Here is a 14810-nt window from a genome sequence, read left to right on the forward strand (position 1 = left end):
ATTTTTAGTAGAGACGGGGTTTCACCGTGGTCTCGATCTCCCGACCTCGTGATCCGCCCAACTCGGCCTCCCAAAGTGCTGGGATTACAAGCGTGAGCCACCGCGCCCGGCTGGCCATTGACTTTTAAAAAATATTTTTCTTCCATCTTTTGTTTTAGATTCAGAGGGTACATGTGCAGATTTGTTAAATGGGTAAATTGCATGTTACTGGGGTTTGGTGTACAAATGATTCTGTCACCCAGGTAGTAAGCATAATACCTAATAGGTAGGTTTTCAGTCCTTACCTTTCTCCCACTCTCCACCTTCAAATAGCCTCTGGTTCTATTGTCCCATTCTTTGTGTCCATGTGTACTCAATGTTTACTCACTTCTAAGTGAAAACAAGGTATTTGATTTTCTGTTCCTGTATTAATTTACTTAGGATGATGGCCTCCAACTGCATCCATGTTGCTACAAAGGACATGATTTCATTGTTTTTTATGGCTGTGTGGTATTCCATGGTGCATATGTACCATGTTTTCTTTATCCAGTCTTCCATTAATGGGCATCTAGGTTGATTCCATGTCTTTGCTATTGCCAAAAGTGTTATGATGAACATACATATGCATGTGACTTTACGGCAGAATGATTTATATTCCTTTGGATGTATACCCAGTAATGGGATTGCTGCACCAAATGGTAGTTCTGTTTTAAGTTATTTGAGAAATCTCCAAACTGTTTCTGCAGTGGCTAAAATAATTTACATTCCCACCAGCAGTGTGTAAGCATTCTCTTTTCTTCCCAACCTTGTCAGCATCTGTTATTTTTCAACTTTTTAACAGTAGCCATTCTGACTGGTATAAGATGACATAGAAGAATCAATATTGTTAAAATGGTCATACTGCCCAAAGCAATTTACAAATTCAATGCTGTTCCTATCAAATTACCAATGTTATTTTTCACAGAATTAGAGAAGACTATTCTAAAATTTATGTGGAATCAAAATGAGCCCAAATAGCCAAAGCAATCCTGAGCAAAATGAACAAAGCCAGAGGCATCACACAACCCAACTTCAAACTATACTATAAGGCTACAGTAACCAAAACAGCATGGTAGTGGTACAAAAACAAACACATAGACCAATGGAAACAGGTTAGAGATCCCAGAAATAAAGCCACACACCTACAATCACCTGATCATCAACAAAATCAACAACAAGAAGCAATGGTGAAAGGACCCCTTATTCAATAAATAGTGCTGGGATCATTGGCTAGCCATATGCAGAAGATTGAAACTGGACTCCTTCCTTTCACCAGATACAAAAATCCATGCAAGATGGATTAAATACTTAAACATAAAACCTAAAACTACAAAAACCCTAGAAGAAAATCTAGGAAATACCATTCTGGACATAGGCCTTGGTAAAGATTTCATGATGAAGACTCCAAAAGCAATTTGCAACAAAAGCAAAAATTGACACATGGGACTTGCCTAAACTAAAGAGCTTCTGCACAGCCAAAGAAACTTTCAACAGAGTAAACAGACATCCTACAGAATGGGAGAAAATATTTGCAAACTGTGCATCCAACAAATACATAATATCCAGAATCTAAAAGGAGACCTAATAAATTAACAAGCAAAAAAACCAACCCCATTAAAAAGTGGGCAAAATACATGAACAGACACTTTTCAAAAGAAGACATACGCATGGCCAACAAGCACATGAAAAAATGCTCAATATCACTTATCATTAGAGGAATGCAAATCAAAACCACAATGAGAAGTGGAAAATATTAGTTATCTTTAGGGAGAAACAGCTGATGGCCTGGGGACAGGGTTGGGAGGTCAACTTTTTATTATACATTTTTTTGTATGTTTTGAATTTTGATTATGTAAAATAAATGCCCATTTTAAAAAATTAAAATTTTAAATGTCAATGAAAAATTCTCAACCAAAGCTTGAGACTTTCCAGTTGCTAACAGTCTTGATTAATCTGTTAACTTTCTAGTCAGAAATTATATGAAGTTTTTTACCTTTCTAATAATTAAGCTACTACAGTATTGCAAATTGTTATTCTTCCCAAGCACTTAGGCAAAACCTTTATCTTTTTAAATTATGAAGACTCGTCTCTATACTCATTCTTTTCCTGAAAAAAGGAAGTTAACAGAAAAAAAAGCTTTGTTCCTATTGCCGTAAAAGATTTGCACGTTTATGGGTCAGTTGAAGCAGCCTTGACATCCTACCATGTCACTCAATTACTTTACAAGATACAATGTGATAAAAATCTCAGGTGATAGCATGGACTTTGAAAGCATACAATCTAGGATTTCTAGCCACATGACATTGTTCAAATTATCTAACCTATCTAACACCATTTCCTTATCTATAAAACTAATATTCATTTTTCCAGATCGCCTTCAGTATTAATATAACCTATATACCTGAAATGTGGGAGAGGCTTAAGGAGCGCTAAAATTATAGAAAGCAAAAGCCCTAGTTCTAAAAAACAGAGACCCACCAAAACAACTAATAGTGGGAAGGCTTTATGGACACATACATCAGAAAACAAAGGCACCTGTGAGGTAAGCTAGGGGGAAGAGACATGGCTCTATACGCAATGTAAAGTGTGCTCCATCTTTCCATATTATATTGCAGTTAAGAAATAGTTTATGTTCCTTAACATGAATTTAGACTAGAGAAACAAACATATTTAGGGTACAATTTAGAAGGGTTTTCCCCGCTCTGCTGTAATGAATTTTCTTTAATAACTCTGAATTCTTCAGGGAAAACTTTCACCCACACAGCAGGGTTGACTGCTGGTGCTCTGAGGGAATTATGGCACATAGTAATAAAAGATGTATAGAATTTCTACATCAACAATGTGAAGTCCAGCCCAGCACCCTAGTATGGAGGACAGATAGAGTTCCAGAAGGTAGAAGCCCATACCGGAACTGGGGGCAGTGGAGGGGATGCCATGTGGAAAATTGGTTGCCAAACTGAGGCTTCAGAAATGAATGTGAAATAAATCTCCTTCACAAATCTTGCAGAGAGAATAGAGCCTGTGAAGTTGGAGGAGGTTGCCACACGGATTATACTCAGTAGACACAAAGCATCTCAATTTACTACAGGAAAACCACCTCTAACGAAAGCAACCACAGTTCCCACATTCACCTCTCCCCTTCTTTTCTTGGGGGCTTTCGTTAATTGCAAGTAAACTTTAAAAGTCAGAGAATTATCAGCCGTGTAGCCACCTAACCAAATAAGACAACAAATAAATGTGAACTCATTTTAACAAGTGAATGCCTATTAAATCAGTAGATCAACACTGGCAAAACGCTGTATCTACAGTGCTCGCACTTTAATTGAGGATGGCACCAACAGAGCCCCAGTTCCTCAAGACATCAAGTGAGTGTACATCAAACCAAACTTATGAATGTATAAGTGACATTTCCTTAATATTTCATGTTTCCATATTGCTTCAACAGCCACATGTTAGATGTGTTTCTGAAATAATGTTGGTAAAGAAGAACTATTTAAAATAAATATTTTACCATAAGTTTCCAGTTGCTATTTAAAACTTCCCACAATAACATATAATAACATTCACGTCTCAAAGTATTCTGCCTTTGTCAATGCATAATTTACATGCACTAAGTTCAAACTATAATTTAGTTGAAAAGACAAACCCAGAACTTTCACATACGCATTTAAATAACAGGACACATAATGTACGCTACAAGGTGATTATCATATCTTAGACTTCTTCCAGTTCTGAGACACCTTTATATTTAAGCGATCATCCTACCTAAGCTTTCAACAGAATTCATTACTAGAAGACTCACAGGGACGTAATGGTATGGATCCTGATGTTCACTAATCTCAATCTCACTACAGTTACTTATGAATAAGATAGTCTTATTACCTTCTTCTGTTACACGTGACAAAGGCTTGGAAATGTTAAGAAGTATGTAATTAGGAAAGATAAACTAGTGTTCAAAATCACCTTGCAGTTTCTTTTCTCTCTCATCCTAGGCTACAGTTTGTGATTGTCTAAATAAAAGGATTCACCCATGCATTCCCTGGAAAAATTTACTACCCAAGTTCATGCAAGACAAATTTGGAGTAGAAAATCCATTTAATTACTTCTCTTTGGAAATATTGCTTCCTGGCAGAGAAACTAATGTGATATTAGAAGCCTGCTTATTCAGAATTTGTGTAAGAACTACACATACCACGTTGGGTTTGAGCAAATTATCAGGGTCTATTTGTTGGCCCACTGGAGCCCTTTTTCCCGGGAAATGCTGAAGACAAGAGTCCTAAACTGTTCCCAAGCCAAGCTTTTCTCTCCTCCAAGTTACTCTTTCTGTTCTTTGAACATCTAAATATTTACTCAAAAAAGACTCCTTACTGTCTTACAGAGAGAGACTCTGTATTAACCTCTTTTAACACCTGACAGCTTCTAGCCTTTTAAGGAAGTGATACTTCCACCCATAACAATTTAGCAAGTTTAATCTATTACACAAGTTATCATGTTAACTACCATTAGCAAACAGTAGGACAACTGTGACCTCCTTCAAAGGCATAGTGATTTTTGTACTATCACCTTACTGATTATTCTTGAAATGTAAGCCCATCTTTAATACTTAACATCCACGACATCCACAAGTTATAAACCTGCTTTTTGGTTCATGTGTTCTTCAGTAACAGTAAGTAAAAAAGTGTCTTTAGAGACACTCTACATATTTTTTAACCCTTTTGTCATCACCAGGAAAACGAAAACCGTTGTTTCTCAGTGGTAAATCATCAGAGACAGAAAGAGTTGGTTCTTGAAATCACACTGTGTGTGCTTTAGGTTGGTCCTTAATTCAAACCTGGTGTGTATTTGCGTGTGTGTGTGTGTGTGTGTGTGTGTTGGGGGGGTGGGTGAGAGAGAGAGAGAGGGAGAGAGAGACAGAGACAGAGAGAGACAGAGAGAACAAAACAGAAAGACAGACATAGAGAAACAGACAGAGAGACAAAGAGAAGAGACAGTGCTACATTCTTGGAGTGTAAGCATCTTTTCTTCCTTTAACCTAGCATAGCTTTATCATATCTCTTTTGTCACAGTTTTTGTTCTTGCCTTTCCATTGCTGCAAATCCTGAACTGGCAAATCCTGGACTGCCTTTCCATTGCTGCAAATCCTGGACTTTCTTTGTTCCTACAACCTGGTCAGATACAGTCAATAGCTTTGTGGTCAGATTCTTTGCTCCCTGAAATCTCCTAACCCTCAAGATATTCGTCACAGGCCTGATAAGCATTGAATCACTGCTCAGCAATCCTTCAGGTCTTGTGAAAAGCACAGGTCTGGGACCATAGCTTTTTTTTCCTTTGTTTCATCCACAATATTATTCTGTGCTACTACACAGTAAAGTGCTCAATAACGGTTGAGAGAAGGAAAGAAGGAGGGAAAGAAGGAAAGCGAGCACATTTGGTAAGTGATTTGACAAAAAGCAAAAAAACTGGGTACTTACATTTGAAGACATGGTATAAGAAAGTTGATAGAAAGAAAATTGTGTTACTTAAGCAATCCGATCCAAAACTTTGCTGTTTTGTGTATTTGTGTGTGTGTGTGTGTGTGTGTGTGTGTGTGTGTGAGAGAGAGAGAGAGAGAGCACTCAAATGGGATAAAATGTTAAGAGTAGGTGAATTTGGGTAAAGGTTAAGGAGTGTTTGTTCTTTATACTATTTTTATTTTTGCAATATATGTTTAAAATTCTTTCTGTATAAATTAATCACAAAATTTATTGCAAATGTTAATTCACCTTTAAATAATATATATGTTTAAAAATATCTTTAAAATATGTATACTAGATATTATATAATAAATATATTATATATAATAAATAATATATAATTTATTTTAAAATATATAATATATAATTTAACATGTATAATATGTATTACATATTAAATATATATTAATGTATATTATATATTTAATATACTATACATATATTTATATATTCTTTTAATTTATTCAAAAACAAATATATTAAAATACATATAGATATTTAAATATATAAATACATAGTATATTTAAATTTTTCAATATATATTTATATATATTTATAGAAGGACATTTTTTAGATGTAAAAGTTTTATATATGTATCTTTAAAGATACATTTATATCTTTATAACCTTACAAATAAATATATCTTAAAAAATATATGTTTACATATTCTTCATACAGATATACATAGTTAATAATAGTTTAAACCCCAAATGATATTACCAGAGATTAAGGAGTAGAGGAGGACAAGTATGAGGAAATAAAAACATTCTCATCTGTTAAGGTAGACTGAGTCAAAAGTCAGTTTCAATCTTGACTTCCATAATTAGAAACCTCTGCTCAAGAGTAAGTACAAACAAGAACTGAAAACCATACAAATCAATGCAGAAGATAAAAACAAAAGAAGCCTATTCTTTATATTGAAAGAGTAAAAACTGGCACTGAAACATAATAAAAACCTAAAACAAGATGGCAGACATCAGAACAAACATTATAGTTATACAAAGATTTTTACAGACGTCGAGATTTTAAGAAAATGTTCATAATATAACATTAAGTAAAATGTGTAAGATGTGAAATATATTCAAAATGACCTCAACTATGTTAAACACACACACATATATTCAACATAGAAAAAAGACTATAAGTAAATAATCAGTGTAGTTGTTTCTGGCTAGTGGGATTTTACATAATTTTTACTTGCTTAGTTATAATTTTATGTTTTTGAAAATTATCTGTATTGTGCACAAATTACTTTTATACCAAAATATGAGTTATATTTTTAAAAAGAAAAATATAGCCTTTTCCATTCCTTTCTATTTCTGGAGCTAAATCTGATTAAATGGTGTGTGAAATGACATCAAGACCTTCTGCCTAACATTTTTCATGAAATATGTAAGTCTGCCCCTCGGGCAACATTGTTGAGGTAACATGTTTTATCACTTAAGTTGTTTTACCTGGAACACTATCCTCCACATCGATTTTAGTTTCATCTTGGGTATATAAAAGGTTATATCAAGAAGCTACAGGTATAAACATTAATGTCAGTTACTTTTGATTAAGGTGAAGAATTGTCTCCCATTTCAGAGGACACAGAAGAGGGGGAGTTTTTTCTTTATATTTGCAGTTGAAGTTTGCACTACTTAATGATATGGGATCACCCTCAGCAGTGTCTTGTGTTCCACTTGATGGATTTGAAAAGGCAGCATACAGTGTGGGCACTGGAGTCAGGTGACCTGGGCTGGCGTCCTGGCCTGTGAGTTAGTAAGTGTATTCATGCCTCAGTTCTCTTATCTGTGAAATGGGGGTGACAATAATAGTACCTACCCTATAGGGTTATTTTGAGGATTTAATGAATCAATATTTGTAATGTGCTCTGAACAGTGCCTGCCACACAGTGAGTGATGTAGAAATCTTAATAAATAAAATTCACTATTACTAAATTACAGACTAAGGCACGTCTTCAGTCTTTTGTCCCCTATAGTAACAAGAAATAGTTCTGAGTCTTGCCTTACTCAAAATTGTGAAACACTGCATTTCTCCATTGGGCTCCCACTCCCTTTTGGCCTTCCCATCTTTTGGGTACAGTGATTTTCAGTCCTTTCTTGATTCTTCATAACTTCCTTAGAAGTTACGTCTCCTCATGAATGCTGCTCTCTTGCAGCTCTGCTCTCTACTTCAGAAGACTGTGGCTGGTGATGATTTCCACACTAACTTACTTACTGTTGCTCCATTGAACAGGGCCTTTCTGGAGACAAGACCTTCATCTGTCTTTTCCAGAATTTTGCTAAACAGAACACTAGTCAGAGGGATATTGACAAGTGTGCTGAAAGAAAAAGTATTCCGACCTCCTATAAAGTTAGTAAATACACTGGGTTTAGCAAAATTAACCATTGCAATTTCAAAGACTCCATAATATGCTAATATATATATCCAAGTGGGGAGGACAAAGTGTACAGCATTTTCCAAATAAAAGTCAAATTAGCCTTTTATTTCCTCTGTATATTACTATTAATACCTGGAAGAATTGGCAGAACATCACATTGAAAAATGCTGCCTTTACTGAAAGGAGTGGCATTCTACAGTGAAAACACCCTATGCCTATGTTCTTGTGGAAAAGAAATGTTTCCTTAAGGCATGATTCAAATTACTCCATTTCACTTTCATGGCCAGAGCTGGTTTACCACCATAATCCCAGAAGTAATCCAATCTCCCTCATGCTGCCACAGACATCATGCATGTACTCATTCTACAAATACCTATTGAGGGCTTGCTAGTACCAGGAGCTGTTCTGAACAAGCACCCCTTACTTTTTTCCTTAATTGAAACAATGTATTCTTACCTGTTGTTCTTTCTGCTCACAGGACTGTGTGCTGAGGATAGGAAAAACGGAATCAGGCATTCAAGAAAGAGATTTTCCCCTCCCTTTGGGCCCTAAAGGGCTGAGCCAGCCCCGAGGTGTGGATGGAAGAGTATGTGAGTTCTGTTTGGTCCACTCTTCCCAGTACACTATTTTGGCATGTACACCTTCATTCAGTCCTCAGTAGGAGGGCTGTATGACTCAGAGCCAAGCAAGTTACAAGGGCTGATTAGAAGGAAAATTATGAAAACAGAAAATACTTACCATGTTAAGTATATTATGTATGCTAAATCTGTTTTCACTCTACTTGAAAAAGACTAAGTATTTTCCTGTCTCTGGACCAGACCCAAGCAAGTTACAAGGGCTGATTAGAAGAACAATGATGAAAACAGAAAATATTTTACCATGTTAAGTACTTTTTTCATGTTAAATATATTTTCACTCTACTTGGAGAAGGCTAGGTATTTTCCTGTCTCCAGATGAGAACTTAAGCAGGTCCCATAATAGTTTTTATAACTTCAGTAATAACATAAATTGTCTAATCCTCTCTAGGTACAAGAATATCCTTGTTTTAGTAATTAAAATGTTTGGCGCAGTGTAACAATTAACGTTCCAAACTCACTTCAGAGTGAGCATTCCTTCCCTGCCCCAGCGTGGCCTGCTTTGGACTGAAAGTTGGCAGTGAAAAAGCTGGGACTGGTCGGGCAGATTTCTTCCCTCTTGCTCTCCGTGAGTCTTACTTCAGAGTTGGAGTTGGGGTAAGGGTGGGAGGAGAAGTAAAGAACAGGAAAGTTCTACCTTTCCGGCAGAGATCTATCCTCTGGGACCACCCTGGGGTGATGTCTCCATGCTTATTGTTTCTCTGGTGGACTCCTCAAAGACACTGCTGCTGGGACCCTTGGACTGTGAGGCTGGCAATGCCTCACCCCAACCAGAAACCACTGTTCTTTCTGCATGCCCTGTGCATCTATCTGATGGCCCATCCCCTTTATGGGTATCACATTGTCCTTTCAGATAGGGATTCTTAACACCCTTGGAGTTTATTTCCGGTCTGTGAGAAACACTTGTGCTTTTTTGCCGGTTAGCCATACAAGTGTACCTTACTTCCAGTGCATCTATTTTCTCTTGGCCCTGTGCCCTCAGGCTTAAGCAGCCATAACCTCTCACAGTTTTTATGTGCTTCATTGCTAGGAGTCTCATGTCCACAACTCCCAATGACTCTCTTGAAGATCCCTTTCTCATTTAGTTGAGAAAATATATTACCCACCCTGCACTATGGTGATTATGCACAGTCCTCCAACAACTTTCTCTCAATAAGTTGTCTTTTAAAAGAATCCATTCATTCACCTGTCCATATTCTTTTATATGCTTGAGGTATGTATTGAGCTAAAGTTTGCAGTTGTTGACCATCCCCTTTGCAAGTACTGCATCAGTGGTCTATCTAACACAGAGCTACAAAATTTAGAGATATTCTGAATCTGTTATTTCATTCTGGGCCTTTGGGGATTCAGTGAAAATTGATGTAGAGATTTTCACTTTAACATCCTGGTACACAATCTGTCTCTGCTATTAAATGACAGAGGTTCTTTGGTTAATCACTAGATTCTAGTCAGTAGAATATAAGCTTCACGAAGGCAAGGATTTCTGTCCTTTTTCTAAGATGCTATCTCCCCAGCTCCTTGAACAAATGTGATGTATAGAAGGAATTCAACAAAATTTTGTTAAATTCATGTAGTATTTTACATATAAGAAAATTTAAGCTTATAAAAGATAAACTTTTCAAAGATTATTCAGACAGTAAACTATAGAGCCAAGATTTGAATAGTGACAGAAAGTAACTAAACTAATAGTGACAGTAACTAATAAATCAGATGTTTTATTTAAGCTTTTATTTTGTGTATATTTATGTGACCTGGTATTTGCATAGAGATTTTAAATTCATCTTATTTTCATAGAAATCTTCTGGAATTTGGTTGTCCTGTATTTCAGACAGTCATGCTAGCGCATCTAATGGACTACATAGCTATCTAACCTTGGGTGGCCACACTGTCATCTGGTGTTAGATATATGAATTGCAAGTTCATTGTCACCGTATTACAGGCTGTTAAGGAAATAATCATAACTTTCTAAACTTTACATTCATCAACTAATTTAATCCTCATAACAACCCTATAAAATAGGTTATGTGCCCATTTTATGGATTAATTTACAGAACCACAACGTGATTCCAGGCTATCCAGCTCCTAAACTTACTTTCAACTCTTATATTCTACTATTTCTCTAACGTAGGAGCATCCAAGATTTTTAGATTCAGGAATCCACTTCTGAGTTAGCCAAATACATTTTTATTAGATAACAGTGGTGTGCAAGAGATTTGACTAAAACATGAATCAAGTACAAATAGAGAGAAAAGATATTCATGGTTATTTTCCTTTGTTCTTAATTCTTAATAATGCTCTAATTATTGGACACAGATTCAGGGAAAGTAAACTTTAAAAGCACAGAATGAAATATTGAATTTTTATATTAGTTTTCTAGAGCTGCCAAAACAAAATACCAGACTGGGTGGCTTGAACACAGAAATTTATTTTATCAGAGTTCTGGAAGCTGGAGGTCCAACTTCAAGGTGTTAGTAGGTTCGGTTTCTCCTCAGGCTTTTCTCTCTGCCTTGCAGATAGCCACCTTCCCACTGTACCCTTAGACGGCCATCACTCCTTGGTTTTTGTGTGGTCTATGTCCTAATCTCTTCTTGTAAGGACATCAGTCATATGAGTGAGGGTCTATCCATATGACCTTGTTTTACTTTATCTCTTTAAAGGCCCTGTCTCTAAGTACAGTCTCGTTTTGAGGCACTAGGAGTTAGGACTTCAACATGTGAATCTGTGGGGAACACAATTCAGCCCATAACAAATTTTATTCTAAGGGACTATCATCAACCAGATCACTCTATTTCAATAATGTCTAAGGACCTCTGCTTTCTTACTCTTTGCTATAATTTCAATGCTTTTGTTCCCTCTAAAACTCATTTGTTGAAAACTTAGTTTCCAATGCAATAGTGTTGGAAGGTGAGACCTAATAGGAAGTGTTTAGGTCATGGGATCTCCACCCTCATGAATGAATGAATACCACTATAAAAAGGGCTTCTTCGAATAGGTTCTCTTTCTCTTGCTTTTCTGCCAAAAATGAAGTTCCTCCTTTCTGGAGGATGCAACATTCAATGCACTATATTGGAAGCAGAAAGACCAAGTCCTAACCCCCTGACACCTACATCTGAACTTCCCAACCTCCAGAACTGTGAGATAATAAATTTCTGTTTATAATAAATTACCTGTTATTATGTTATAGTGGCACAAAACAGATTAAGATGCTCTTCTACAACCTGCTTATTTGATTTTATGGGGTTATAAGTAAGTTCATTAGCCATCTAGCTAATGCTGGAAGGAGGGTAGTATGGTTTGGCTCCGTGTCCCCACTCAAATCTCACCTTGAATTGTAATCCCCATAATCCCCACATGTCAAGGGCAGGACCAGGTGGAGGTAATTGGATCATAGGGGTGGTTTCCCCATGCTGTTCTTGTGATAGTGAGTGAGTTCTTACAAGATCTGATGGATTTATAAGTGTCTGGCATTTCCCCTGCATGCACTCACTCCAGCCTGCCACCCTGTGAAGAAGGTGCCTGCTTCTCCTTTACCTTCTGCCATGATTGTAAGTTTCCTGAGGCCTCCCCAGCAATGCGGAACTGTGAGTCAATTAAACCTCTTCCCTTTATAAATTACCTAGTCTCGGGTATTTCTTCATAGCAGTGTGAGAATGGACTAATACAGAGGTGAAACTGAAAACTATTATACTATTTACTCACATAATTTTCTTCTTCATTTCTTAGTATTTTACTGCTAATCCAAGTGAGAAAAATTATCAGGTATTTCACCAACTATAATGAAGCCTACTTTTTAATATTTATCATCACTAATTCAACAAGCAATATGCAAGAATTCACATGTGATACTGTTGTAAAATAATTAGCCAGCTGGAAGCATCTACTTTTTTATGTTTAATTTCCATTTCTTTTTGGTTTCAAATTTTTATTTGTGATTATTGGGGTACATGTACAGGTTTGTTACAAGGGTATATAGCATGATGCTGAGGTTTGGGATTTTACTGATCCCATCACCCAGATAGTGAACATAGTATCCAATAGAAAAATTTTCAGCCCTTACCCACCTCACCACCTCCCCTCTTTTGGAGTCACTAGTGTCTATTCTTCCCATGTTTAGGTCTGTATGTACTTGACGTTTAGCTCCCACTTATGAGAACATGCAAGTTTTGGTTTTCTGTTTCTGTTAATTTGCTTAGGATAATGGCCTCCAGCTGCATCTGTGTTGCTGCAAAGAACATGATTTCATTCCTTTTGTGGCTGTGTAGTATTCCATGGTGTACATGTACTACATTTTCTTTAAGCTACTGTCGATGGGCACCGACATGGTGATTCCATGTTTTTGCTATTGTGAATAGTGTTGTGATAAACATACGAATGCAGGTGGGGTTTTTTTGTAGAACAATTTATTTCCTTTGGGTATTAATCCTGTTAATGGGATCTCTGGGTTTAATGGTAGTTCTATTTTTTGTTCTGTGAGAAAATTCCAAATTTCTCTCCTTGGAGGCTGAACTAATTTACATTCTAACCAACAGTGTATAAGTGTTCCCTCTTCTCCACAGTCTTGCCAACATCTGTCATTTTTTGACTTTTTAATAATTGTCTTCTTTTGAGAAGTGTCTGTTCATGTACTTTGCTTCTTTTTAAATGGGGTTTGTTTTTCACTGGATTATTTAAGTTCCTTATAGATTCTAAATATTAGACCTATATCAGATGCATCGTTTGCAAATCTTTTCTCCCATTCCATTTATATTTATATTTAAACAGAGCAAATGGGTCTTAAATATTCTCCCAATTCTTATGTTGTCTGTTTGCTCTGTGTGTGTGTGTATAAGTTTTTAATACATATATTTATAAGTATATATATATTTATATATAAACAAAACAAACAGGTCTTACATTTAAATATTTAATCCATCGTGAGTTAGTTTTTACACACAGTAAAAGGTAAGGGTCCAGTTTCATTCTTCTGCATGTGGCTAGCCAGCTAGCCCAGCAAAATTTATTGAGTAGGGAGTCTTTTCCCTTATTGCTTATTTTTTTTCAACTTTGTCCAAGATCAGTTGGTTGTAGGAGTGTGGCTTTATTTCTAGAGTTTCTATTCTGTTCCACTGGTCTATGTGTCTATTTTTGTACCAGTACCATGCTGTTTTTGTTGATGTAGCCTTGTAGTATAGTTTGAAGTTGAGTAATGTGATGCCCCTGGCTTTATTGTTTTTGCCTAAGTTTGGTCTGCCTATTCAGGCTCTTTTTTGGTTTCATATAAATTTAAGAATACTTTTTTCTAATTCTGCAAAAAATGACATTGGTAATTTGATAGGAATAGTATTGAATCTATAGATTGCTTTGAGCAGTATGGACATTTTAATGATATCGATTCTTGCAATCCGTGAGCATGGAATGTTTTTCCATCTGTTTGTGTCATCTGTGATTTCTTTCAGCAGTGTTTTGTAGTTCTTCTTGTAAAGATCTTTCACCTCCTTGTTTAGATGTAATCGTGGGTATTTATTCTTTTGTGGCCATTGTAAATGAGGTTCTGGTCTTGATTTGGCTCTCAGCTTGAATGTTATTGGTGCATAGAAATGCTACTGATTTTGTATGTTAATTTTGTATCCTGAAACTTTACCGAAGTCGTATATCAGGTCTAGGGGCCTTTTGGCAGTCTTTAGGGTTTTCTAGGTATGGCATCATATTGTCAGTTAAGATCAATAATTTCGCTTCCTCTTTTCCTATTTGGATGACTTTTTCTCTTGCCTGATTTCTTTGACTTGGACTTCCAGTAATATGTTTAATAGGAGTGGTGAGAGTGAACATCTTTGTGTTGTTTTTGTTCTTAGAGGAGATGCCTCCGGCTTTTGCCTGTGCAGTATGATGTTGGCTGTGTGTTTGTCACAGATGGCTCTTGTTATTTTGAGGTATGTTCCTTCAATGCCTAGTATTTTAAGGGTTTTCATAATGAAGGGATGTTAAATTTTATTGAATGCTTTTTTGTATCTATTGAGGTGATCATATAGTTTTTGTTTTAATATTCTGTTTATGTGTTGACTCACACTTATTGATTTGTGTATATTGGACCAACCCTACATCCCAGGAATAAAGCCTACTTGATTGTGGTGAATTAACTTTTTGATATGCTGCTAGATTCAGTTTGCTCATGTTTTGTTAAGGATTTTTGCATCTAAGTTCATGAGACAAATTGGTATGTAGTTTTCATTTTGCATTGTGTCCTTTGCCAGATTTTGGCAACAGGATGATACTGGTTTCATG

The 14810-nt window shown here is 36.2% G+C and overlaps 1 protein-coding gene across 7 annotated transcripts in view; it reads left to right on the top strand.

Annotated features, from left to right (window-relative positions):
* The window catches only part of GIN1 (gypsy retrotransposon integrase 1), a 176229-nt gene that overhangs the window by 4697 nt on the left and 156722 nt on the right, over positions 1 to 14810 (top strand). For 4 of the 7 annotated variants that reach the window (XM_058440667.1, XM_058440673.1, XM_058440672.1 and 1 more), the window contains exon 2: positions 3294 to 3383. The exons of 2 other annotated variants lie outside the window; for them this stretch is intronic. The gene's annotated coding sequence lies outside the window, so the exon portion shown is untranslated. The remainder of the gene's footprint in view (positions 1 to 3293; positions 3384 to 14810) is intronic. One more of the 7 variants, XM_058440670.1, reaches the window with a different exon arrangement.

This window comes from Hylobates moloch, unplaced genomic scaffold (assembly GCF_009828535.3).
Source record: "Hylobates moloch isolate HMO894 unplaced genomic scaffold, HMol_V3 SCAFFOLD_6, whole genome shotgun sequence".
NCBI lineage: Eukaryota > Metazoa > Chordata > Mammalia > Primates > Hylobatidae > Hylobates > Hylobates moloch.